The sequence below is a fragment of the Mustela nigripes genome, chromosome 15 (genome assembly GCF_022355385.1).
Source record: "Mustela nigripes isolate SB6536 chromosome 15, MUSNIG.SB6536, whole genome shotgun sequence".
Taxonomy (NCBI): domain Eukaryota; kingdom Metazoa; phylum Chordata; class Mammalia; order Carnivora; family Mustelidae; genus Mustela; species Mustela nigripes.
The window spans coordinates 72,478,978-72,504,051 of record NC_081571.1 but is presented as its reverse complement, the minus strand read 5'-3'; the positions used below and the strand labels follow the sequence as shown (position 1 = coordinate 72,504,051).

The following is a 25,074-nucleotide window of genomic DNA, read 5'->3' as shown; positions in this document are numbered from 1 at the left end:
TGCTCTGAGGGGCTCCAAAAAATAGGCCAATTCCCTGCCAAAGCCCCTTGGAGGACCTGTTGGGGGATGGGGGGTAAGGGGCTGGGTAGAACAGCAGTGCAGGTCTGATTCAAAAGGGATGGACCTTGGGGCCCCAGGTCCCCTCCCCTACCTGCCCCAAAAACCAGTTAAGAGGCTTACTGTCCAATGGAATGGGGGGAGATTAGAAACTCAACATAGCACCAGACACAGGGAAAAAGAGAGATAGGATTCTGTGCTGAAAGCGTAGCAAGAGATGGTAGGAACTGAGGAAAAAGTCTACTTACTATCCCCACGGGACCCACTGTCCCCTTCCTGCATCCTGCTTCCAGAATACTCTTAGCTTATACCAGGCTTATTCCAGGCAAGGCTTGAGAATCTGAAAGAAAACATACTGACAGTTGAGGGCTTCCTTTTCCTCAAAAAGACCAGTTGCTGCTTCATCGCTTTAAAGAAAAATCAGCAACTGACAAGCCCTGTCCACATGCAGAGAGGATGAGATCTGATTTTCTGTACCTTAGTCTTCACACTCTCGATGAACAGCCAAGGATCAGCCAACGCTTAAGCAAGTTTATGAAAGGAAAGTCCGGACCAAAATGCAGAGGAACAGAAAAGCCATCTGAAAAATGCAGACATCACAGGGAGACAAGGGAAATGTTTTTAAATCTAGAATTAAGATCCCCAGAGAGAACACCATGTCTCAAAATATAGGGAGAGATGCTATTAAAAACAGGCCAACAGCTCTTAAAAATTAATAGTATGGATAACTGAGATCTTTGTTTCTATAGTTAGTTGAAAGGTTAATCTAAAGAAATTTCATAGAAAGTAGAGCAAAAAATACAGATGGAAATTTTAAAAGATAGGGAGGGAAACCATAGGCCTAATTCTCAAATAATGGAAGTTACAGAAAGAGAGAGTTAACAGAAACTTATTTTTTTAATTCAAGAAATGTTCAGACTGATAGACAAATGTCTCCAGATTGAAAAGAAAAGCAAATGCCCAGCAAAAGTAATTTTAAAAGGACCCACTGAGAAATAGGCCAAATGCTGCAAAACTTCAAAACATGAGAAATTAGGTGAAGATTCTAAAATATTTCAGAGAGAAAGAGAAAAAAAAAATCACATACAAAGGATACTAGATGACAAGGGAGCAATGTCTTCAAAATTTGAAGGATCATATAAAAATATATTAAAATAAATTAAAATTAAAATGACATAAAATATTAAATATTTTAAATTCTTAGTTCCATGTGTAATAAAATTATCAAGCAAATCTAAGCATACATTAAAGGCAGTTTTCCATGCAAAAATTCTAAAGAAATTTAGCAACTTTGTACCTTTCTGAGAAAGTTACTAGAGTATGTATTCTATCAAAACAATGCTGTAAACTATAAAATTAGAGGATATCGAATCCAGGAAAAAGTGGGTCCAGGAGAGGAAAACAGTGCAGGAAAACCTCTAAATGATGGTTGTATACAAGGTTTGAAGTACAACCCACTCAATAGGAGTCAAACGATGGGGGTTCTACAGACAGTGGTACATGTTCAGGGGGTAAAAATGGGGTAGCTCAATGGTTATGTGTTCAGAATTTGGTACATATTAGTTGAAAGAAAATTGACAGAGCTGTTGAAATTATTTGGAAGAAATAAGCAATAGGTACACAGAAAATCAAGGAAGTTTTTAAGAAGTGAATTATCTCCAGGAAAACAAAGTTTTTAAAGAAAGCTTGTCAAAGAAAAGACTCTGGCTTAGCAGTGAACACTTCACACAGTGGTAATATTGTACACACCAAGTACTGAGTTAACCAAACACAGTACTACAGTCACATTGGGACGGGGAGGAAAGTTGAAACATGGGTGAGGTAGGGTTCAGAGAGCTAAGTCACTGTCCCACTAGGAAGTACAGAGGAGGACCTGGAAGCTTTAACTACTTCTTAAACAACCTTCCATCTCACCATCCTGTTTTCAGAGTTTCTCCCAGCCCACAGGTCTCCCCACACAGTGAAGGAGGGGCTCCACCAAAATGACAGAAAAATGCAGAAACAGAACGAGATAGGCGCCAAGAAACAGATTTCAGGAAGAGAAGCAAGGTGTACTCCCAGGAGAGATCCCTGATGCTGACTAAGCCAGAGATCCTCCATCATGTGCTAGAGACAGAAGGGTGCCACTAAAGGGTGCTGAACAAGCCAGAAAACCAAAGAGCCGAAACCACAGCAGCTCAGAAGACTTCCAGACAAATCTCCTAAGGATAAAACAGAGACTATCTGAGCATCTGATGAATCTGAATACTCATAAAGGGACTTGGGTAAGAGGTGGGAGTTTTGAAATCAATTAGGTTAAGTACATGGAAAATGAAGCAAAGGAAACGCTAGGTAATTATTAACTCCAGGGAAAGCAGAATTGGGCACAAAGCGGGTAAAAAGCCATGTTAGAAATGTGAGCCATATGGCTACCACCATGGCTCAGTTGTCAACAGTCACAGCAGAATCTATTACAATAGCATGACCCCTCAAATGCTAAGCTACTGGGAGTTTGGTTTTCATTCCTGTATAGCTGCAAGTCATGACCACTGACTGTTATTAGGAAAAAACAAAGTAGGGTCCCATGTTACTCTTTAAACCAACATAAATTTTTTGAAAAAAACGTAAAGCTCTAGAGGAAAACAGAAGACTTTTAAAAAGGCTCTCAGATTATGGAAGATCTCTCTAAACATAACCTAGATCCCAGACACTAGAGAGGAAAAGACTGATAAAGTACAGAGCCAAAAAGGAAACTACGAAGTAGGCCAAGACATTTGACAAAGGGCTAATTTTCTCCACATGCAAAAGAACTCCAGCAAATCACAAGAAAAATACTCACAACCTAAGAGAGAAATTTGCAAAGGCAGGAACAAGTAGTGGAAAGATGGCCAAGAAAATCCAAATGGCTTGTCTACAATTAAGAGGGGACTCTGGATCCAGACTGTCTGGATTCAAACCCTTCCTCATCACTAACTACACGTGGCCCTTGTATGGGTTACATCTGGCCTCAGTTTTCTTCATCTTTTATTTTTTTTTTTAAGATTTTTATTTATTTATTTGAGAGAGAGACAGTGAGAGAGAGCATGAGCGAGGAGAAGGTCAGAGGGAGAAGCAGACTCCCCATGGAGCTGGGAGCCTGATGCGGGACTCGATCCCGCGACTCCGGGATCATGACCCGAGCCGAAGGCAGTCGTCCAACCAACTGAGCCACCCAGGCGTCCCAGTTTTCTTCATCTTTAAAACTGTGATCGATATTGTACCTCTAAGGGTCTCTCTGAAGAGTAAACAAGTTAATATTTGTTAGAATTATTAATAATAATATAGTTATTAGCATGTGGTAAGCAGTACACAGGAGTTAGTAAAATGAATAAAAGGGCAGAAACTCTTGGGAGGGCAATATGGGAATACCCATGTATACTGAAAACACATCTCTTTGATATACACCCCACTTCTAGAAATCTATATTTCAGATATACTCAGACATCAAGGGGCCTCACTCCCGCACTGTTTGTAAGACCAAAATCGCTGACAACAACCTAAATGTCTATCAATAGGGGAACCCTACAAATAACCAGGGGTACCCCTATAAAATGGCTATGATGTGCCCATAAAAACATAAGAGCAATCTGTATATATTAATCTGGAACAATCTTCAGAGCGTATTAAGTGAAAAGAACAAGATATAAGACAGCCTACGGTATATGCTACCATTCATGCTAAATGTAGATGTATAAAATATTTCTTGATGTTATGCTCTTGAATGATGGGAGATTATCACATAAAGGTCCTACCAGCTTTGTTTTAATGGTAAGAATCATGAATTACTCTTTCCCAAGTGCTGGAAAACTCTTTTCTTAAAGGGAATCCACTTTTTCCATGTAACTATTTTCCTTATTTGTTTAGAAAACCTTTTCCCAGTAACATTCTGTTAAAACAAACTTCAGCCTGACAGAGTTCAGACCACTGCGAACTCTGAATTATTGGGATTTAAAACCAAGGCATGTGCAGAATGGCGTGCTCCGGATACCTCTTCATAATTTCATAGTTACAATTCGTCTTAAAACATTGTTTCTCAGGAGCGCCAGAGTGGCTTTATCAGTTAAGCTTCCAGAGCTTTCGGCTCATGTGGTGATCTCAGGGTCCTGGGATCAAGACCCACATCAGGCCCCCTGCTCAGCAGGGAACCTGCTTTTCCCTCTGCCCCTTATCCTGGTCACGCTCTGTCTCCCTCTCTCTCTCAAATAAGTAAAATCCTAAAAAACAAACAAAAACCCCACACACATTGTTTCTCAGAAAATGTTTCATTTCCTTTAATACGCTCACAACTGCCAAACGACAGTACAATTCTACAATATTTTAAAGACCGCACAAACTCAAAAATAGAGTCAAGCAAAAGAAGAATTTTAAATCCAATGGAACATCATAGTATTCTGAAGATAAACGGGAGGATTAAGCAAAAATCCCATCATCACACTTTGGGCAAAATACCCATATGCCACTGTCCTGATCCTTTTTTCCACTTCCTCTTCCCCATAATCTTCACTGCTCACAGGTATAACGTTCACTCAAAGTTAAGACTGCTGTTGGTGCCAACAGCATGACTCAGAGCCAAGCAACTTAGCAACTTACACAGAATTCACTTAAAAGGAGGTGGTCCCAAGGATTCAAGTCCTAGGCCACTAGAGTAGGATGTCATGATCCCCAAGGTTCTTCTTCCCCCCAAAGGAGCATCTGTTAGCTCTCAAAGCTCTGGATTTGAAAGGTGGCCTCGGCCATTCACAGAACACTGTGAAGGATTTTCTAATCTCACAAGAGACCAACTGGGCCCATGCATGGCAGCAACCAAAATGAAGTCTGGAAGCTAACAGAAGGGTCTTTCAGTTCTTTTATTTGGTCTCATGACCAGTGACAACGGGCCACGGCCTGCACTGGGGAGCAGCCACATAGATGTGAACACAAGCCGGCGTCTTATAGACGTCTTATAGGTTCAGCTAGGGAGAGGCGCTTTTTCCCCAGCACACATCGCTGAGAAGACAAACGTTTCCCCAATTCTCACACAAGCCCCTCTTGGAAACCCCACATACCCCTGTGCAGCCCCCAAGCCAGGAGACAGGCATGCCCCACACACGTGCGAATTGCCAGAAGCATCCTTCCGTTAGGTGTTTTCTTGAACGCTCCAGACTGTTCTGGAAACACTCCTGCCACAGTTTTATTTTCTAACTCCTGAGGAAGGCTAAACATTGCTAATGGAAAGCAGATCCCCCTCCCCCAAACACCAAAGAGGGGAAAAAAAAAAAATCCACTGATAGAAGAGACAGGGAGGGCAGAGTCTCCATAGCCCCTAAATCCTTCTAAGCACATTCTGGGAAATCTCCACAAGATAAATATTCCAAGAGCAGGTCCTCTGGGGCCTGCCCCCTCCCTACTGTAAGCTCAGTGGCATTCCTCAGAGCAAAGGTCAACAGGAAGTGACCTCATATGACCTTCACCTTAATTTAAGAATTACTGAAGCAAGACTAGGGGGGAAGGGGAGAGAAATTCATAAACCATATGTATAATACATGATAAATCTGAAGAAAAGGAAACTTTAAGGAAAATGCTAGATGTTGATAATGGGGGGTGCTGGGGAAGAGGTGTATGTATATATCGGAACCCTCCGTCCCTTCTGTTCCAAGACTGCTCTAAAGTTGTCGGTGTTGCTTTATTTTTTTTTAAGATTTTATTTATTTGACAGAAATCACATTTTTCTAAGATTTTGTCATTTTAAATTAAGACAAAAATAAATATAAAGCAAAAATCAAGAAGAAAGCAGTAAGTGTGTGCTCTGCCAGACTACTTTTCTTTCCTTTTCAGTTTCTACCATGACCCTATTGCTTCTGCAATTAAAAAAAGGCACAGGCACAAGAAACAAGGTTATTTTTAAATGCTTTATTTAAAAAAAAAAAAAAAGAAAGAAAGAAAGAAAGAAAGAAAAGACTCCGTGAAACACAGCCAATTCCCACGTGAAACGCGGGAGGCTAGCCTTGTGATCTGTTGAGGACACCTGGGCCACCTGGGCCTTTCTGCAAACATCCCTGGGGGAGATGGGACCGTGTGGCCCACCGACAGTCCCTCAATGCACCCCCGCCCAGGCCGAAAGCACCCACCTGCTCGAGGGCTGCCATCAGTCTTCAGGGAGAGCCTTATTTCTCAGTTTCTTTATTATGTGGCTTCTGTTTAAAATCCAAACGGCTTCCCAACCCCCCCAAATATGCACACCCAGCTACAGAACACGGGGCCACGGGGCGTCCCTCAGGCTTGCGTCAGACCCAGGTTTCTAAGTAACCCGCAGTCCCCACAGCTGTGGCTGCCAGAGGAGCAGCAGCTTCAAAGGTGAACCCAAGAGAGGTCTTTAGGACTGTGACTCAGCCCCCAAAATTCCTTGAAGGAAAAAAGAAAGCTCGTATTACAATGCTGGAAAGGAGGAGGAAAGCCTCTACCGGAGGAGGAGCTGTCATGAGGTGTCACCTTGGGACTAGGAGGAGGCAAGGGAAGCACTAGGCTCGGGCACAAAATTTCAGAGGGTGCCAAGATAGCTGCATCATGAAGAGAATCACTTTTAGTGACTCTTTTTAGAAAGCAAAAGTAATTGTAAAAATTTCACAAGGAACCATGAAATGCAATTTTTAAAATAAAGGAAGGACGTGACCCTGAACTTGGAGGACCCATCTCCCATGACCTCAGTTCTGGGTGGGGGGGGAGAGGGGTTCAGTTGTTGCTGTGGGATGATTCCCAATCTAAGCCACAAAGAAGAGCATGGGCTCTAGGAAAATCTGATTTTACCTATTAGCTACCTGTGTGACCTTGGGCACATTGGCCCGAAATCTATGTCTTAGTTGCCTTTCTGTAATGAGGAGCTAATACCTTCCTCGGCGAATGAATGATCATGTAAAAATAAATACAACAAAATAAATAAATACAACAAAAATAAATAAATGCCAAAGCACATGGCCCAGCACAGGACGCAGGAGGGAACTGGCAATCCCACAGCTTCGCACCAAGTACCCGGATTCCAAGGAGAAGCCAGAACATTGCCTAGGTACTCAGGATAGACTTAGAAGCAATTTTCAGAAAATGGGCTTGACAGGTTGTCCTGGTTTCCCTAGGATCACCCTCAAGACAAACTTTTCTGATCCTTTCCATCTTCAAAACTGGAGACTCACCCCAGCACCCAGTCAGAAGAGGATGGGGGAGAGGCGGGGCTGGAGACCTGGACCAGCGTCCACCCTGTGGGCTCCTCAAGATCAACCAGCAGGTGATACCCAAACAGTCTGGTATGGCTAGAGGACAAAACCGTCTCTGGGTTTCTGAAGAGTTTTTCTTCCTCCAGCAAAGCATGGTCATCTTTAAATAAAAGGAATCCAGCCCCCAGGACAGTCTCTGACCCCCTTCAGTCCTTGCTAATTTACCTGCGAGCCTGGGAGAAGCAACTGTCCCAAGCTGACTCTGGGATTTATGGACGTAACCTTGGGATCATGATCATCACTATTCTCAGACTCTCCAAGTTTGGAGTCTGAGTTTATCCTTATGAATTACTCCACCTCCAAGACAAAAGGGCCCCACGAGCTGGACCAGAGACCCCAGGCAACCATGAACTTCCACACCACAAAGAGAGAATCACCTTCCAATCACCATCTCCCCTAGAAGACCGCCTCTCACCCAAGTGTCACAAGGACCCTATATTCCTTTGCTTTATGCCTTGAAAACCCTGGGAAGAAGAAAACCATCTTCCAGTGGATGGTTTCAGTCATACAGCAGGGGGAGATCTGCGATGCCCAAAGTACATCTCACGTGACTCTTTACACACAGGAGCGGGCTCTGCTTAATGTGCAGAAAACTATCTTAGGAGGTTTTCCATTTCTTATGTCTCTGGAACATACTTTACTTTTCACGTTTTAAATAAACGTCTAAAAGATGTTTAAATAACGTCTTTTAAATAAAGACTAGGTCATTAAAAAAAGCAATAAAAATTCAGTATGGGAAATTGAGAAAGCACAAAAAAGTTCAAAAGAAAAAATAAAAACCATTCATACTACTTCTAGCCAAAGAAAATCACGGGCAAAACTCTCTTCTCAATACACATAAATATGTAGATCTTACCTAGAACTTTACACATACATGCTCATCTCTTAAGTAGCAAACTAAGTGCATAATCACAAAAGAAAGGGGGCGGGCGCCTGGGTGGCTCAGTCAGTTAAGCACCTGCCTTCAGGTCGGGTCATGATCCAGGGGTGCTGAGATCGAGCCCCACTTGGGCTCCCTGCTCAGTAGGGAGTCTGCTTCTCCCTCTGCCCCACTCCCCATTCATGATTGCACACTCGTGTGTGTGCACACTCTAATAAATAAATAAAATCTCTAAAGAAAAAAACAAAAACAAAAAGAGGTAGGTGACCAGACACAGGGAGGTCAATGAAAAGCACAAGAAATAAACTCAGAACCTCATCATCCTGCAGAAGGCCAAGAGGAGGGACGACATTTTCCAAAGAAATGTGACATTATCTGCGACAAAGTTAACTTTTTAAGAGAGTTAAGCATCAGCAAATATTTATCGAGCCCCTCCTAAGCTCCCGGCGCTCGGCCAGGCCCTGGGAGCGCAGGGGGTGACTGAGTTGGGTAGAAGGAGCTCAGTAAGTGGGGAAACACGTCCTGAGCTTCTTCCCGGCCTCTGCCAATTCAGCATTTAAGCTCTCCGTGCCTCAGTTTCCTCTTACCTAAAATGGGGATTCAAAATCAGGGCTGTTGGGAGGATTAACGGAGTCCATGTACCTAAAGCACTTGGAGCTCAGCCTGAGACGCAGAGGGGCTTAATCCGAGTGAGGGCTCCGACAGGTAAAATGAGCGACAAAGAAAGAAAACCCATGGTAGAAACAGAGGGTCCAGGTAAGCCCCCAGGAGGAGACCAAAGCCATAGAAAGGCTTCTGCACGGAGGTTGGGCAGCGACGGGGCGGACATCTGAGGCAGGAACTGAGTAGAAAGCTCTTGCCTTCCAAGCTGAGGAATCAGCAGGTGTGGAGATGGGGCGCTGGGAGACAGGAGGGCTCCTGGGGCGGTCTTTAGGGGCAGCTTGTGGGGTTGGGGGGGGAGGGTGGAAATAGGAGGTGGGGACAGAAAAGGGGCCAAGAGACCAGATTTCATTCAGCCGCCTTCTTTCCAGTGACAGCCAAACAGGTAGAATTATTCCACGTCACGATCACTTTGAACAGGAAAGCTTTCCAGACTATTCCGGTAAAGTCGAAGGGTGTTAATTTATGTATTTTTACATCACGTTTACCAGTAAGCATTTTCAAAAAACTCTAGAGAGGCAGAGATATAATGAGCTGATCCTTCACACCTGCTCTCCAGACAGCCCTAAACTCATCACAAAGGTCCTTACAGCACATACGCTGACCTCTAGTCACGGATTTCTCACTGAGGGTATTACAACAAACAAAACAAACAAGACTAGATGGTGAATTTGGTGTTTGCTACGTCAGAATGACTGGAAAAAAAGGAAAGTTAAACAAAAGTTTAAACATCCATAGAAAACGGTGTGCCCGGCTGACTCAGTTCGTGGAGCGTGCGACTCTTGTTCTCGACTCAGGTCATGATCTCAGGGCCCTGGGGTTTAGCGCTGTGCCACACTCTGAGCGTCCAAATCGTTGTGTGGTCCCCTCCCTCCGACTCACAGCTGGCCTGGGTGACCAAAACTACCATGGAAATGACAGTGTAAGGCTTCCAAACCTAGCTCATAAAAGTCATGGCAGCGTCTCCCTTGGCCTCCTCCTAGGTCACTCACTCTGAGAGAAGCTAGCCGCCATCTTGTGAGGACACTCAAGCATCCTGCCCAAGGAGAGCCCATCGTGAAGCGCCAGCTGACATCTTTACCACAAACACACAGGCAGAAACTCAGCCGTTCCCAAGGTCCTGACCTGCAGAAACTCTGCGAAAAATTAATATTTACTGTTGGTTTAAGTCACTTAATTTGGGAACAATTTGTCATGCAGCAACAGATAATTAATACACACTCTAAAGCTATATTCTTTTCTCCATATCTACCACTGCCTTTCAGTAGCTTCCGTAATTTTGTTTTTTAATTACTATTATGTATATTCATATAGAGAATGAACAAAATAGTTACTGAAATCAAAGCTCTAAACCCTATCAGTTCTCTGAGATAAGGACCCCTGGGACTGACACCTTACATGGACTTGCCAGTACTATCACGCTCTGGGACTTGATTTTATAAACACAATAGCTCTTTTGGGTCTACCCCTTCACAAAACAGGTAGCTGACAGAATTCCTTAAGTCTGTGTGGTGTAGTCCAGGAAACTGGTTAGTCACGACTTTTTTTTTTTTAAAGATTTTATTTATTTATTTGACAGACAGAAATCACAAGTAGGCAGAGAGGCAGGCAGAGAGAGAGGAGGAAGCACGCTCCCCGCCAAGCAGAGAGCCGGATGTGGGGCTTGATCCCAGGACCTTGGGATCATGACCCAAGCCGAAAGCAGAGGCTTTAACCCACTGAGCCACCCAGGCACCCCTAGTCATGTCTTTTTAAAGTGTGTTTTCAGCATTTTTTTTTCCCCAATAAGCATAACTATGCTGAGCTACCACTACACATGTATTACAATGGCTAAGATAAAAAACATTCACAATGTCAAGTCCTGATGAGGATTCCGCTTCAGGGTATTTGCTCATGAGAATTCAAAAATATGTGCACACCAAAACCTATGTGTGATGGGCCCCTGGATGGCTCAGTCTGTTGAGTGTCCAACTCTTGGTTTCAACTCAGGTCATGATCTCAGGGTCGTGGGATCGAGCCCTGCATCGGGTTCCACACTCAACACAGAGTCTGCTTCGGGTTCTCCTTTCTCTTTCCCTCTACCCCTCCCCCTGCTCGCACTTGCTCTCGCTCTCTAAATAAATAAGTCTTTAAAAATCTTTAAAAAAAAAAAAAATCATGAAAGTTAATAACAGTGGTACATTTACAGCTACTGTATTCGTAACTGCTCCCAACTGGGGACAACCCGAATGACCTTCTCCAGTGAATGGCCTCACGAACTCTGGTACGCCCATACAGCGGACTATGACTCGGCTACCGAGGAGACTCACGGATGCTCCCAAAAGCTCAGAAGACCCTCAGAGACGTCGGGTTGAGTGAAAAGTCTCAAAAGGCCACATGCTCTATGACTCCATTCATACATTGTTCTGGAAAAGACCCAACAACAGTGACAGAGCAAAGACCAGTGTCAACAGAGGCTGGAGAAGCAGGACAGTGACTACGAAGGGGCAACACGCGGGAATTTTTTGAGCTGTCTGACAGGGTTCCACACCCGGAGCGTGGTATCGTTCGCACACACTGGCACATATCGTAAAACTCACAGAACTACCCAGCGGGGAAAAAAGTCACTTTTACTCAATCTTGATTTTTAAAAAAATACAGATGCATATGTACTTTCCTTTTGAAGCAATTTCAGATTCCTTTTTCCCTTAAGAAGAAATACATCTTCTCCTACGTCACCCTCAGGGCCCAGGTCCCTCTTGATGCCCAAATCTTTAAAAAATGCTGATCGCAAGGACTCGTACAAGCCAAGTTATTCAGAATCCGTGATTTGTACCTTAGGAGTCTACCTTCGTTCAAACGATTACTATTCATTATTTTCCTCTACAGCTGAGGACAAATCCCCTGGCCCCTGCTTTATGTCCCTATAAACATTCTTGCCTGAGAGCAAAAGACCTTTTAGAAGAACACAGATAAAACTGCACAGGCTCTCAGTACATGTTTGTTGGGTGGGTTTATGGTGGAGCTCATTCCTTAAGCCACAGGTTACCTGGATCTGTCCCCAGACTGTCCCACTGGCATCTGACGGCCTCAGGGAAAATGAGCCCCCATGGTGAGGTGCTCTCAAGCTTGAGGGGACCATCCACACAGACACCTCGTGCCTTGCTGCCCCAAGCAATCCACACCTCCTTTCAGTATCAAAAATGTCTCCAGGGCGCCTGGGTGGCTCAGTGGGTTAAGCCGCTGCCTTCGGCTCAGGTCGTGATCTCAGAGTCCTGGGATCGAGTCCCGCGTCGGGCTCTCTGCTCAGCGGGGAGCCTGCTTCTCTCTCTCTCTCTCTGCCTGCCTCTCCGTCTACTTGTGGTTTCTCTATGTCAAATTAATAAATAAAAAAAAAAAAAAAAAAATCTTTAAAAAAAAATGTCTCCATTTGGGTAAAACACATATATATAGTCCCCTTGAAGACAATGATTTTTGGGGGTCTGCTTTGCTCACTGGTGTGAATGTCAAAAACAGTACCTTCCATATGAAAGGTGTTCAACACATCTCTATTCAAAGTAAAACTGGGTTTATTCTTTGTAACTTGGGAAGACATTAAGAATTTAAAGAGTTGTGATTTCCCAGACGCCTATGATCCTATGGTAAGACTTCCTTTCATCTATCAGAGACAGGCTCTTTTTTAAGGACCTGGAATAAAAAAAAGGCGCGGGGAGTTGGACACTAGCCCCTGACCTGCAGGAACTAACCGGTGGAAAGGGTGAGATCAGCACACTAGGGGAGAACTCCTCAGACATCCGTATGACTCAGTTGTGCCCATAGGCACCCCTGCCACACATCTCCCCCTCCCTACTCCCTGCGAGCGTTCTACACACTTCTGGATCCGCTCTTCCAAAAGGTGTGACAATGGAATTCAGAAATAGGCACTGCTTTAATTGGGACTTTGAAAAATAGGCAAGACTCGGATGTGTTACAAATGTTCTGCTGGGGGCTGATTAGGGCTGCAAAGAACTAGCACTTTTGCTGGCGAAGGGCTTTCGACCAACAAGAAAAATTCTCCCCAAGTTAGAAGAAAATAAAGCAGCATGCACACCTCCGATTCCAGCCTACTGGAGGGCTCCTGGCTCTACTCGGGGCCTCTCTCAACCTCGGGGGCAGCCCAGTTACACCACACACATTCCCTGAACGAGCCCCAGCCCTTCTTCCCCACTCTGGTGCATTCGAGGACCAGGAGCATCCTCGAGGGGATAATACATAACAAGTGAGAAACTGCTTATGATACCCCTCGTAAGGGATGGTTAGGTTAGAGACGCTGCTCTTGGAGCACAGGCATCAACATTTACGTGACGGTGAACTTGGGGGAGTTTTGCACAGCCCTGGGATTGGAAGTAGAGCAGAGGTCTTGTTTTGTATTTCTGCCCTCCCCTTTCCTGCTGGCCCCTCCCCCAGAAAGGGTTTTTCCCCCACCTCCCTAATTTTGCCTATGAATCCTAGCCATCTGGAAAGGCTCATGCTGTCTGGACCCCATCTCATGTCTCCCTGGTCCTCTGCCGCAGACACACAACTCCCCCCTACCAATAAAAGTGGTCCCTCACGTGGCCTACACAAGAGTCCTCCTCTGGGAGGTGAGGGTGGAGGTTCATATTCCATAGGTGACCCCCACATTTCATCCTAGTGGGGGGCAGGCTGAGCACTCCTCCCAGGGGAACGGAACACGCTCGAAGGTGTGTTGAATTGCCAGGATGATCCAAGGACTCTCCGATTTTAAAGCAGACCATGGATGCTATCCTTCCCGTCCTCCCCTGCCCTGCACCTCCTCCTCCACCACCACCAAGCTGTCCTGCTCAAGATGCCAGGGGACAGGGTAACCCAGAAACTGAAAGCGATGCCCGGCCAACACCAGAGTCAAGACACGAGAAGGGAAGAAAGCCCCAGGAGTTGACTCCGGATCTGGGTTTCTATGCTGATACCCATCCACCTCCGCCCTTCCTGAGGTTGGTCCTGAAAACAAAGACACACCCCTATTCAGCATCCCGTGCCTCGAGCCGGACGCCTGTCCCTTGCAGCGAAAGAGACCTAGGGACCCTTCTACCATAGATTTATGCACACAGGGTCATTGCCGCAAAATACCACAAGCAAAAACATGACCCAGAAAGGACCATGTTACATACAGCACGTAGAACCACAAAACAGTAAGAAAACTCAATATGGAGAACCCTCAGACAATGTTAATGGGGAAAAAAGTGGCTTCTGAATGTGCATGCATTATTTTCTCAATTTCTAAAAAACAGATGTTGGCATAGATAAGTTAAAATACTTCAAACAGGGATGCCTAGATGGCTCAGTCAGTTAAGTGTCTGCTTTCAGCTCAGGTCATGATCCCACGGTCCTGGGATTGAGTCCTGCATTGGGCTCCCTGCTCAGCGGGGAGCCCGCTTCTCTCTCTGCCTGCTGCTCCCCCTGCTCGTGCTTCCGCACATTGACAAATAAATACATTTAAATTAATTTTTAAAATGTTTAAAAAACATACTTCAAATATACCAAATATGGCCAAAAGTCAAATGGAAATAAACCAATTTTTAATTTTCATAATCTCTGAATGGCAGGATTACAAGGGATTTTGACTCTCGGTTTTATACGTGAATACTTTCCTAATCCGGTTAGAGTGACACACTACAAAGGGTGCCTCAGTGGCTCAGTCAGGTAAGCCTCTAACTCTTGACTTCAGTTCGGTCATGATCACGGGGGAGAGATCAAGCCCCACATCAGGCTCTACACTCAGCGGGGTAGATTAAGATTCTCTTTCTTAAGATTCTCTTTCTCCCTCTGCCCCTCCCCCCATTTGCATGCATGCTTTCTCTCTCTCTCTAAAATAACAGATCTTTTAAAAAAAGTAACACACACACACAAAAAAAGTAACACACTACAAAGTGAACCTAAAAATAAATAAAAACATACTTCTTTAATTATACTCAGCTCAAATGCCGCTTCTTCCCAACAGAATCCACTGTCTTACTATCCTGAACATTTCCACCACTACTATGGCTTTTGCAAAGTTACAGTCATATTTCACCTTTTATTATAATTAGCAGACGCTTCTCCCACCCACCCTGGATCCCATAATCTGAGAGCAAGGACTGAGCCTTATCTTTGTGGCACCAACGGTAACTAGTACATTCAACAGATGTTCATAAACACCTGTTGGCTTGTAAACTAGAGTAAGAATAAAAGTGAATAGGCAAACTACTCTAGCCAGTTGGCCACCACCACGGTAAAGGGAGGTGGGGGGGAGATGATCAGATTTCTTTTTAAAAGTTGTATCAATTAAATGAAAATAGACAAAAATATTAATACTCCATAATCTGCATTTCCTTCACCTGGCTATTTGACATTCAATGTATTTGCTTAAAATTAAGGTTATTATGAAATCATTTAACTTCTCCTCACAAATATCTGTGTCTAATTTGGTAAACCTCTGGCTTACCCAAGTCTGACATTTTTAAGCAGCTCACTCCGCTAATAACATTGGCTCCCAATAAGATTTGATGCCAGAGAACCAGAAGTTCTAACAGGATTATGAAGGATGATGTTAATAATAATGTCCTCAAAAATCTCCTAAGCAATATTAAATGTGCAGGGAAATGTCATTCTAGGAAGACAAAAATGGCAGGTACCGCCATGATTTTTTTCTTAAAGAAACAAAACATCATGCTCAAGTATTTCTTGTAATCCAAATTGCCAAATGATCAATTCCAAAGAGAAGTGAATTAGGACATCTCCTAAAAGACCACCTTGAGAAGGTAAAATTTATGTTGATTTAGTTGCAACATTTACACTCAATATCAAATACCTAAGCCCTTAAAAACAGTTCACCTCTCACAGAGTTCTGATAGGACCATGAAATCACTTTCCACATAATTAACAGGGAGAAACATGTTTTCTCAGAGACAATGGTAAATGGAAGAAAGATAGAGTCTTCCAATTAATGTATCATCCAAGATGCTTTGGAGGGCTGTAACAGAATTAGAAAGTAAGTAAAATTATTATTTAGCACACAAAGTCCAGGTTTATATTATTTAATATACAAAATTTACTCTTCTTTAGAATACTAAGCTCCAGGTGCAGGAAGGTCACAGACTCAGTGACACCCACAAGTCATCTGCCAGCTCCATCATCCTCTTGCCTTCCTCCAATGGCTGATCACAACATGGCTGCTGTGGCTCCGGGCATCACATTCAGTCTAGTCCTTGGGTCTCTTTTCAAAAGCACAGAATCATTCCCTAGAACCACCTTCACAGACCTCCTAGATGTTGGAGACTTCTGGGAAGGATCTGGCTTGATGATGAAAGAAGCCCGAAGAAGCCAGTGTCAGTGTCAGTATCAGTGTCAGTGTCAGTATCTGACAATACCAGATGTGTGAGAGCACGAAGCTGCAACAACCATTAGTCATAACAGCTAATTAGGCAGCGGCAGCCTAATTACCCAGTAGGAAACAAGCCCAAGTACGAAAAGCAACATGCTGGGGATGGCAGGGTGAAGAGATAGAAACAACCTGGGTCCTTAATGATACCATGAGCTGAGACACCAAACTGGGAGCCCCTTACTATTCTTTGACGCAACTGAATTTGACGCAAATTACTAGCCAGACATTCTACAATGTCAAAATAAATGTACTCTTAAAGGCGCTCTTCAGATTTTGGGGAAAGAGCACCAATAACTTGCCCAACATCACAAACATGGATGGGCAGATCTGTGCGGTCCCAGTGCTTATGCTCCCAACTCTTGCCACCTCTGCTACCAACCTCTACCTCCCATATTCTCGCACGTCACGGCGTGTTCAATACACCCATTTTAATTCAGATCAACCAATATTTATTTACCTTCTCTGGGCAGGAGAAACGAAAGTTGGGAAAGTTTCTGACTGAACAATGCTTGTTATCTGATTCAGAAAATGAGGAGAAAACAATATATAATTCCTGACAAAAGAGAGGAACTAAAACCTTTCATAACTACCTACATATGCCACTCTGGTCTCTTTTTAAAATGTTGCATTGTGGGGCGGCCGGGTGGCTTAGTTGGTGGGGTGTCCCACTCTTGGTTTTGGCTCAGGTCATGATCTCAGGGTGGTGGGAGAGAGTCCCACGTGGGGCTCCGCTCTCAGCAGTAAGCGTACTGAAGATTCTCTCTTCTTCTTCCTTCCCTCTGTCCCTCCCCGGCACGTGAATGTGCGCCTATTTGCACGCGAGCACTCGTGCTCTCTCTCAAATATATAAAACTTAAGAAATGAATACAAAAATAAAAAGAAACAGAAAGTAAAACATTACATATTACATCTTGCTTTTACTCAAGGTTCCATTTTTGGATTGATTTCAAAAACGTTTCTCTCCCATAATCCTTCTGTGTGCTAAAAAACAAATACGACAACTCTCAATTTCAGAAATCTATTAATTTGATCATAATCTTAAACACTTTTTTCCTCAGATTTTCAAAATGAGCCGGTATTTTCTCTTTCAAGTTTAAGTCTCTTCAACTCGGTTTTAGTTAAAAAGAACAAAACTGGGGGCACCTGGGTGGCTCAGTGGGTTAAAGCCTCTGCCTTCGGCTCAGGTCATGATCCCAGGGTCCTGGGATCGAGCCCCACATCGGGTTCTCTGGTCAGCGGGGAGCCTGCTTCCCTCTCTCTCTGCCTGTCTCTCTGCCTACTTGTGATCTCTGTCTGTGAAATAAATAAGTAAAATCTTTAAAAAAAAAAAAGAACAAAACTGTTCCAAGTAAATGGAGGCCACCTCATGAAACAAGCAAGACCAGACTAAGCATCACACATAAAAACATGTTATTTTTCCAAAGTTGAATAAATTCCCTGACCTTTAGTAAGTTTAATAATTAGATCACATACAATGTTTTCTTAATGACTTTTGCTTTTCAAAAGATACCATCAAAAAATAAAAAGGTCAAAAGACAGACTGATGAGAATATTCACAGAACAAAGAACTAACAACGAACTTGTATCCGGCATAAAGGCTCTCCAGGACTATAAAATAGGATGACATTGAGGATGTGCAGTTTATACTCAAAAGCCATGTAAAATGATCAGACGGAAAAAAAAGCTTAAAACACAAAAGATTTAATACACAAATGGTCAATAAGTACATGAAAAGCAACCATTAGCCATCAAGGAAATAGACAATTAAACCACAATAAGTCCCCAGGACATATCCACCAGAACGGTAAAAGGGCAAAGACTGACAATTTCCAGTGTTAGTGGGGATTACAGTCACTGGAATGCTCAGATGTCACTGGGGAATGTAAAACAGTACAACACTTGGGACTGCAGCTTCTGAGAAAGTTAAGCATGTACTTATTTTAGGACCCAGCGACAAAATTAAAAACAGATCTCTACACGAAGACTTGTTCACAACTGTTCACACGGCTTCATGCACGACAGACCAGAGTGGCCAAAGGGGAAGGAGTCATGCCCAGACCCTGAAATGCTACTGGGTGAGAGAAAGAGGATGGGAGGGAGGAGTAGAGAGGGGAGAGTAGGGGGGAGAGGAGGAGAAAGAGGAGAGGATGGGAGAATCAAAGTCAAGAAGAAAGAAATCGGGCGCCTGGTGGCTCAGTGGGTTAAGCCGCTGCCTTCGGCTCAGGTCACGATCTCAGGGTCCTGGGATCGAGTCCCGCATCGGGCTCTCTGCTCAGCAGGGAGCCTGCTTCCCTCTCTCTCTCTCTCTGCCTGCCTCTCCGACTACTTGAGATTTCTCTCTGTCAAATAAATAAATAAAATCTTTAATAAAAAAAAAGAAGAAGAAGAAGAAGAAAGAAATCTTACCTCGACAGAGGGAAACCACAGAATGCCAAAGAACCCTAAAAGAAGCCACTGTCTGGGTGGCTTGGTCGGTTAAGCATCTGAATCCTGACCTCAGCTCAGGTCTTGATCTCAGGGACCTGAGTTCAAGCCCCACATTGGGCTCCACACTGGGCATGAAGACTACTTATTTAAAAAAATTAAAATTAAAATTAAAAAAAAGCCAGAGAGAAAAGACAGACTACTCACAAAAACTAATCAGCCTGACAGCTGACATTGTAGCAACAACAATGGAACCAGGAGACAGTTGATTAATACAAAAGCAATCCAGAATTGCATACCCCAGGGATCTATCATTCCAGAACAAGAATATTTAAAGGCATGCAAACATGGGGGTTACCACCAACGGACACTCACTAATAAAACTCCTAGAAAACATATGCCAGGAAGAAGGAAAATTCTCCCAGAAGCTAGCTTCTCAGACAAGTTCTGCTTTCTTCCTCATGTTTTTAGGTTTAAGTTTTTGCTTTTTAATACCATTGTATCTTTTTTAGTGCCACCCAGTGTTAAAGGTTAAGTTTTTTAAAGATTTTACTTACTTGAGAGAGAGTGAGAGAGGGCACAAGCACAGGGGAGGGGAGGGAGAAAGAGGGAGAAGCAGACTCCCCGCCGAACAGGGAGCCCAACGTGGGGCTGGATCCCAGGACCCTGGGATCATGACCTGAGCCGAACACAGATGCTTAACCGACTAAGCCACCCGGGTGTCCCTAAAGGTTAATTTAAACTGTTAAATCAGAGCAAAACAGAAACAAAATCAAATGTCAAATTTTCAAATTCCCAGAACAGCTACCTTAAAAAAGACTTCAAACACTACCTGGGAAGAATATCGAAAACGAGATTTACTTAATCACTGCAAGTATTTCCCAAGGGAGTCCCATGGGCCAGGCATATACTAGATCCTGAGTTAAAAGGATGAGAACAAAAAAATGAAACCCCCCCGTGATCCTGGATTTGTAAGTTTTCTTTTGACAAAGTACCTTGACGGGAAGCCAAAGTCTGTGTGCGGCACAACGTTACTCTTGTGCTAAGAAATACTGTCATAATAGAGTTAAAAGCAATCCAGTTTGGCCCGTGGCTCCTTTGTTTGAAAATGTATGCACAAATATGACAATTTCAACACATGAAATTAATTCAGTGCAAACGATGAATTCCCACCTCATTTATTTGCCAATCTTACCGTGTGTCTAGTCTTTCCATCCCCCATTAAAAATAAGAAAACTGAGAGCTGGGTTCTCAGCCACTCTGTCTCAGTCACACTGTACTGGATGCTCCCCGGCTTATTTCACAAATATCATAAGGCGAGAGCACCATATTTCCTATCTATCAAGTGGCCACTTCTGCTTAGAGTACCCACTCGGCAACACATTTTTTTAAACTGCCTTAAACTAGGACAAGGGCAGCCGAAAAAAGTCAGTTTCTCCACTTAAACACCTTTCGGGGGGCTTCTTGATTAAAAACAAAGGCAGCATCTGGCATAAAAAGCCTGGTGAAATCGGCATTTCAAGTCCTTTTAATGGAAACCGTCAGGCTCTGATCTTTCTGGACATGTGCAAGTGGTTAGTAGGGTAACCTGGAGACGGACCCTGCAGCAGAAACCCTACCTACTAAAAAGCCAGAAAAAGAGGTGGACCTACTGCTTTCCATTTAGTGGCCAGGCTTCGAGAGCCTGCCTTTCAGTCAAAGGCACCCCACAACAGGACAAGGTCAGCCACAGGAACCCCAAAAGCCTGGCCCTTCCCCTCCCAGGCAATGGCACCCAACACCTGAAACACTCGTGCACCCCTTAGTGGCAGTGACTCGAGCCAGCCACTATATTTGGAGATTGGGGGGGCCCCTCTCTTTTTTGGAGCATCTTTTGTTACTGGAGAAAGCACATGTCTGGAAAACACGAGGCAGTTCTCTGCGATAAGCAAGGCCAGTTGCAAAGGGCTGGTTTCCAATGCCTGGTTCTCTGTGCTACCAGATCACTGGCCTAGGACCTACACATCCACACTTGTCCCATCCTCTGGGAAAGTCACAATGTCACCTTTCCTATAGACTGTCCAGCACGCAAAGCCTGGGCACTTGCCTTTTCTTCACTGGTCTCTAACCTCTTCTAGGATGGAAAAAGCTTGTGATGGTTATGGCAAAGCACCCTCTTTAAAAATTTGAATTGAATGAATTAATTCAAATGAATTAAACTCTGCTATGCTCGGTGAGTTGGAGAGGGTGAATTCCACTCTTAAAAAAACTAACCCTTTCGAAACTAGTTAATTCTTAACTTCCCTTGGATGGTTTCTTTAATCAAATACAAAACACAAACATCCACCCAGGTTCCTTTCAGGCTCAAAATAATTATAAAATAAATGCAATGTACCAGGAAAAAAACTGTTTAGGATTTTTTTTTTTTAATTTCATTTTGGTAAATTTGACTACAGTAGCACCAGTGTTCTTCTATGACCCAAGGAATCTAATCACCCTACAAATTCTAGGAAGATACTGTCCATGTGAAAAGGGGCATTATAAACCTAACTCCAGGATTTCCATAGGGACAGACTCCCTAAATGAATGACCACGCACCAACTCACAAGGGGCCCGCTGCAGAATCCATGACCCTATGCAGCACCACGACATCAACTTCAACTATTTCAAGTTTCCTGCCCACATACAAGAAACAAGAGATTCTGGGAAGGCCTGGGCTAGGGAGACATCAACTCAGTATGTCCACCGACGCTCTACCCAGTGAGCCAGCCACTGGCCAACAGTACCCATTTATTTTACCCAGAGGCAGATCTATTAGCCAGACATTCTGAAAACACAAACGTTTTGTTGTGCTTGGAGAAACTCCAATATTGGTGCCTTGCTGCAGAACGATGCTACCCGAATATAAAGTGAGCCATGTGGATGTTGAGCCCACATAGGAAAAGCAGCGCTGGGAACTGTCATACCAGAAGACCAACCCTTTGCAAAAGCTAAAGGTAAAGCCCCAAGCTGTGCAATGAGGGAAGAAAGCCAAAGACAGGAGAGAGCAGGAGGGCCCACCCCATCAGAACAATGAGGGCAATTTTTAAGGCAACTCCCTCATAGATCTCTGCACCAAAAGGCCCTGTCTCCCTTTTAGATTCAATAAGAAAATCAAGACAATGCGAAGGTCCTTCGGAAATGGGCTTGGCAAGTCACCACGTGCAAAACACATTAAACAGAACCTAAGGGGTTTGGCTTTCCTGAGACTGCCCGGCCTGCCGGGTGGGGTGACAGGGGTCCACAAAAGTCAAGGCAGGGGCGCGGCGGGAGAACGGGGGAGGGCTAGCAGAGCAAGTGAACCTGGGAAACTGACAAGAAAGGCATTGATAGCATTAATAAAATGAAACAGCCAGAGGCCACCATGGTACTCCAGAAGGCCCATGCACAGGCTCAGACCGCTCAAATGCTCTCCACCTCTCCGGAAGCTGATCTGATCTCAGGGTCCTCATTCCTTTGTGAGTCTACCTTCCTCCTTTCTGGGGTCCTGCAACGATCCCAGCAGCTGCCCGGCCCCAATGAAAACGACAAACCAAATCCACAGTGATGACGGGAACTCACGCCCCCCCTACACACACACACACACACACACACACACACACACGCACAACACACTCACTCGCTCAAGGGTCTGGCCAGATCACACAGCTGAAGTTTCCGGAACTTAAATTGTAAAACCACAATCAGAAGTTGCTGTTTTGAAATGCTCACCACAAAAATCTGTGTCCCTTGCTTGAAAGAAAGAAAAAAATAAAAACTTTGCTCTCCATAAAGACAGACGATAGAGAGAGACAAAAATCTAACTTAAGCAGAGGGTGTGTTCCTCTTTGTCACCTACCAGGGTGCTCGCGCCGCGCGTGGGCGAGCGCCTGGCACCCAGGAGTGCCGTGGCACCCAAGCCAGTGGCCACCTCCCCAGCCCCGCGATCCGCCTCTGGGGCCAAGATTCCGCCGGAGGTCCGGAAGCGGCGTCCGGCGCTGTCACTGTGCCGGGTGGGATGGGAGGAAGAGGGGGGAAGGGCGCCGCCGGGTGGGGGAGGCGAAGGGGGCCGCGCGCGGCGCCCCGCTGCCCCGAGTGAGAAGAGTGCAAAGGGTGGGCGCCCGGAGGCCCCCCGAGCTCCTGCTATTGTTGCCGGGGCTGCCCGGGGCTGGCGGGCGGGAGCCCGATCCCACCCGCCGCCCGCCTCCTCCGGGCAGGACCCCGCGGGCACGCACCCACCTCCCCGAGCGCCCCTCCCCCCCCCCGGCGGGTCGGCTCCGGGCGCCCCGACTCGCACAAGTTGACGCCCTCCCGCCCGGCCGCGGTCATTGTTCGCCCCGCGCCTCCTACCTCCACGGCGCCGGCGGCTCCGGCTCCCACTCCCGGCCTCCGGGCTCAGCAGCTCCGAGCCCCGACTGCCGAGGGCGCGGCGGCTCCGGGCTGCGCGTGCAGCGGGGGCACTCGGCTATTAATACCCGCGGGCGGCGGCGGCGGCGCGGGAGCGCAAGCGGGGCAGGGGGTGGCCGGCCGAGGTCCGGGCCATCAAAGGTGGCGCGGGGCGGAGGGGAGGGCGGAGCAGGCAGGGTGGGTGGGGAGCGGGCTCAGGGTCGCCATGGCCGCCTCGACGCCGCGCCGAGAGCCACTCGCGCTGGGAGGAGCGGCGCAAAGCGGGCGGCGGCCGCGTCCCCGCCCCGCGCCCCAGCCGAGCGCCCGCACCCCTGCGCCCGCGCGGGACCCGCCGCCTCCAAGGCCGGCGAGCGGGAAGTGAAGGCGATCGCGCCCCTCCCCGGGCCTGGGCCGGCCCCTCGGCGGGGGGGAGCTGGGGCGCCGCGCCGCCCGAGCCGCGGGGACAGCGAGAGAGCCACAGCCCCCTCCAGCGTCCGGGCCGGCAACCTGCGCGCCAGCGCGCCCCGCCCCGCTCCGTCCTGGGGGCAGGTGCACGGTGGGGGCGGGGGGGGGCACCGGCCCGGAGCTGCCCTCCCGGACCCCGCGAGCCCACCTTGGGTCTGTGCCTTACTTGGGCCTAAAGCCAGAACCCGGGTCTCAGCGCGGCGCCAAGGAACCGAGCTCAGGAAGGGCTGGGGACTGCGCTGCGCCACCGGGGATTCGCCAATCCTGCTGCGGACGGTGAAAGCGACCTCAGGAGAGCGGGAGACTGAGCGCACCGGCTAAAACCGGGAGCAGCGGGGAGGCGGGCGGCGGCGCGGACTCCGCAACTCGCTGGCTGAGGTCATGCAAGCTGGTGCTCGTGTGTCCACCTAGGACTTTACGTGGTCGCGCGGGAAGCGGCGTTTTGCAGAGATCGGCGAGCACCTCCTCTCCCAAGCCGCACGAACGGGCTTCCGGCACCACCCTGGGCGGCGAGAGACTTAATCCTGCAGGGGCGGTTGCCACCTCCCCCCCCCCGCCACGACCGGGTGTCTTGCACCCTGGCGATTCCCAGGACAGTCCCCACCCCTAGGTGCCCCACCGCCACGCCAGGAGCAAAGCCCCAGAGGGGAAAGGAAAAGGCTGGGAGCTCGTTTGCGAAATTTAACCGGGGAGAGAGCGCGGTTGAGCACCGAGGCGGCTGGGACCTACGGCGGGGGGAAGCGCAGTCACCGTCCCCACCCTCCGACTGGGAGTTCCTGCTTTACGGTCTCCATCCCCCCTTCCCGAGCCCTCGGTGTCGCTTTTCTCCTCCAGGCTGTAGACTTCCCACTGGTGGAGGAGAAAGGGCGGGTGGCAGCAGCTTAGAACCCCGGGGAACCCCGTGTTAGATCCCGAGGCCGTGAGCTTCCCGCCTCTAGAGGCCGCTGGCTCCGGAACCCTGGTCACTGTGCGCCTTAAAGGGGTTCCCAGGCCTCGAACCAGGTGGATGGCTTTCAAGGGACAGGAGCAGAGCAAGGGGCCCCTTGGGGCGGTGTGGGCGGACACAACAGGGCGCTTAGACGCACAGAGGGTACCTGCGAGCAGCAGGTGCGAGTAGTTTCCAAAAAGGAGTAGAGGCAAATTTTTAGTATGAGGCACTGGCCTGTCACCCACCCCTACCTTATCAGCTTCTCGACCGGTAGTCCGCATCAGAATGGCCGGCGGGACTAGCTGGTCCGGCCCCATCCGCAGAGTTTCAGATTCTGTAGGTCCGGGGTGGGGCTTGAGAATTTGTGCTCCTTTAGCAGGTGTGCTGGAACCGCTGGAACCACTGTACGGGCAAAATGGTTCCGAGTCCTAGAATCACCGAAGATTCAACAAAACAAAACAAAAACAAACAAAAAACGAAAGCAGAGCAAAACTCACTGGCCAGACTACAGCTCAGCCGAGTACATCAGAATCTATGGGGCTGGGACCCAGGCCTCAGGCTTCTTCCAGCTCTGGAGGTGATTCCAATGGGAAGCCAGGTTGGAGAAAAATTGTTC

At 46.7% G+C, this 25,074-nt stretch overlaps 1 protein-coding gene across 3 annotated transcripts in view; it reads right to left on the bottom strand.

Moving 5' to 3' along the window:
• FARP1 (FERM, ARH/RhoGEF and pleckstrin domain protein 1) overlaps window positions 1-24,801 on the bottom strand; it is a 273,217-nt gene extending 248,416 nt beyond the window's left edge. The window contains exon 1 of one of the 3 annotated variants that reach the window (XM_059377548.1): window positions 24,710-24,801. The gene's annotated coding sequence lies outside the window, so the exon portion shown is untranslated. Of the gene's footprint in view, window positions 1-23,029; window positions 23,170-23,696; window positions 24,106-24,709 lie in introns of those variants that run through there. The other 2 variants (XM_059377549.1, XM_059377547.1) reach the window with 2 other exon arrangements.
• Between the last annotated feature and the right edge of the window lie 273 nt (window positions 24,802-25,074).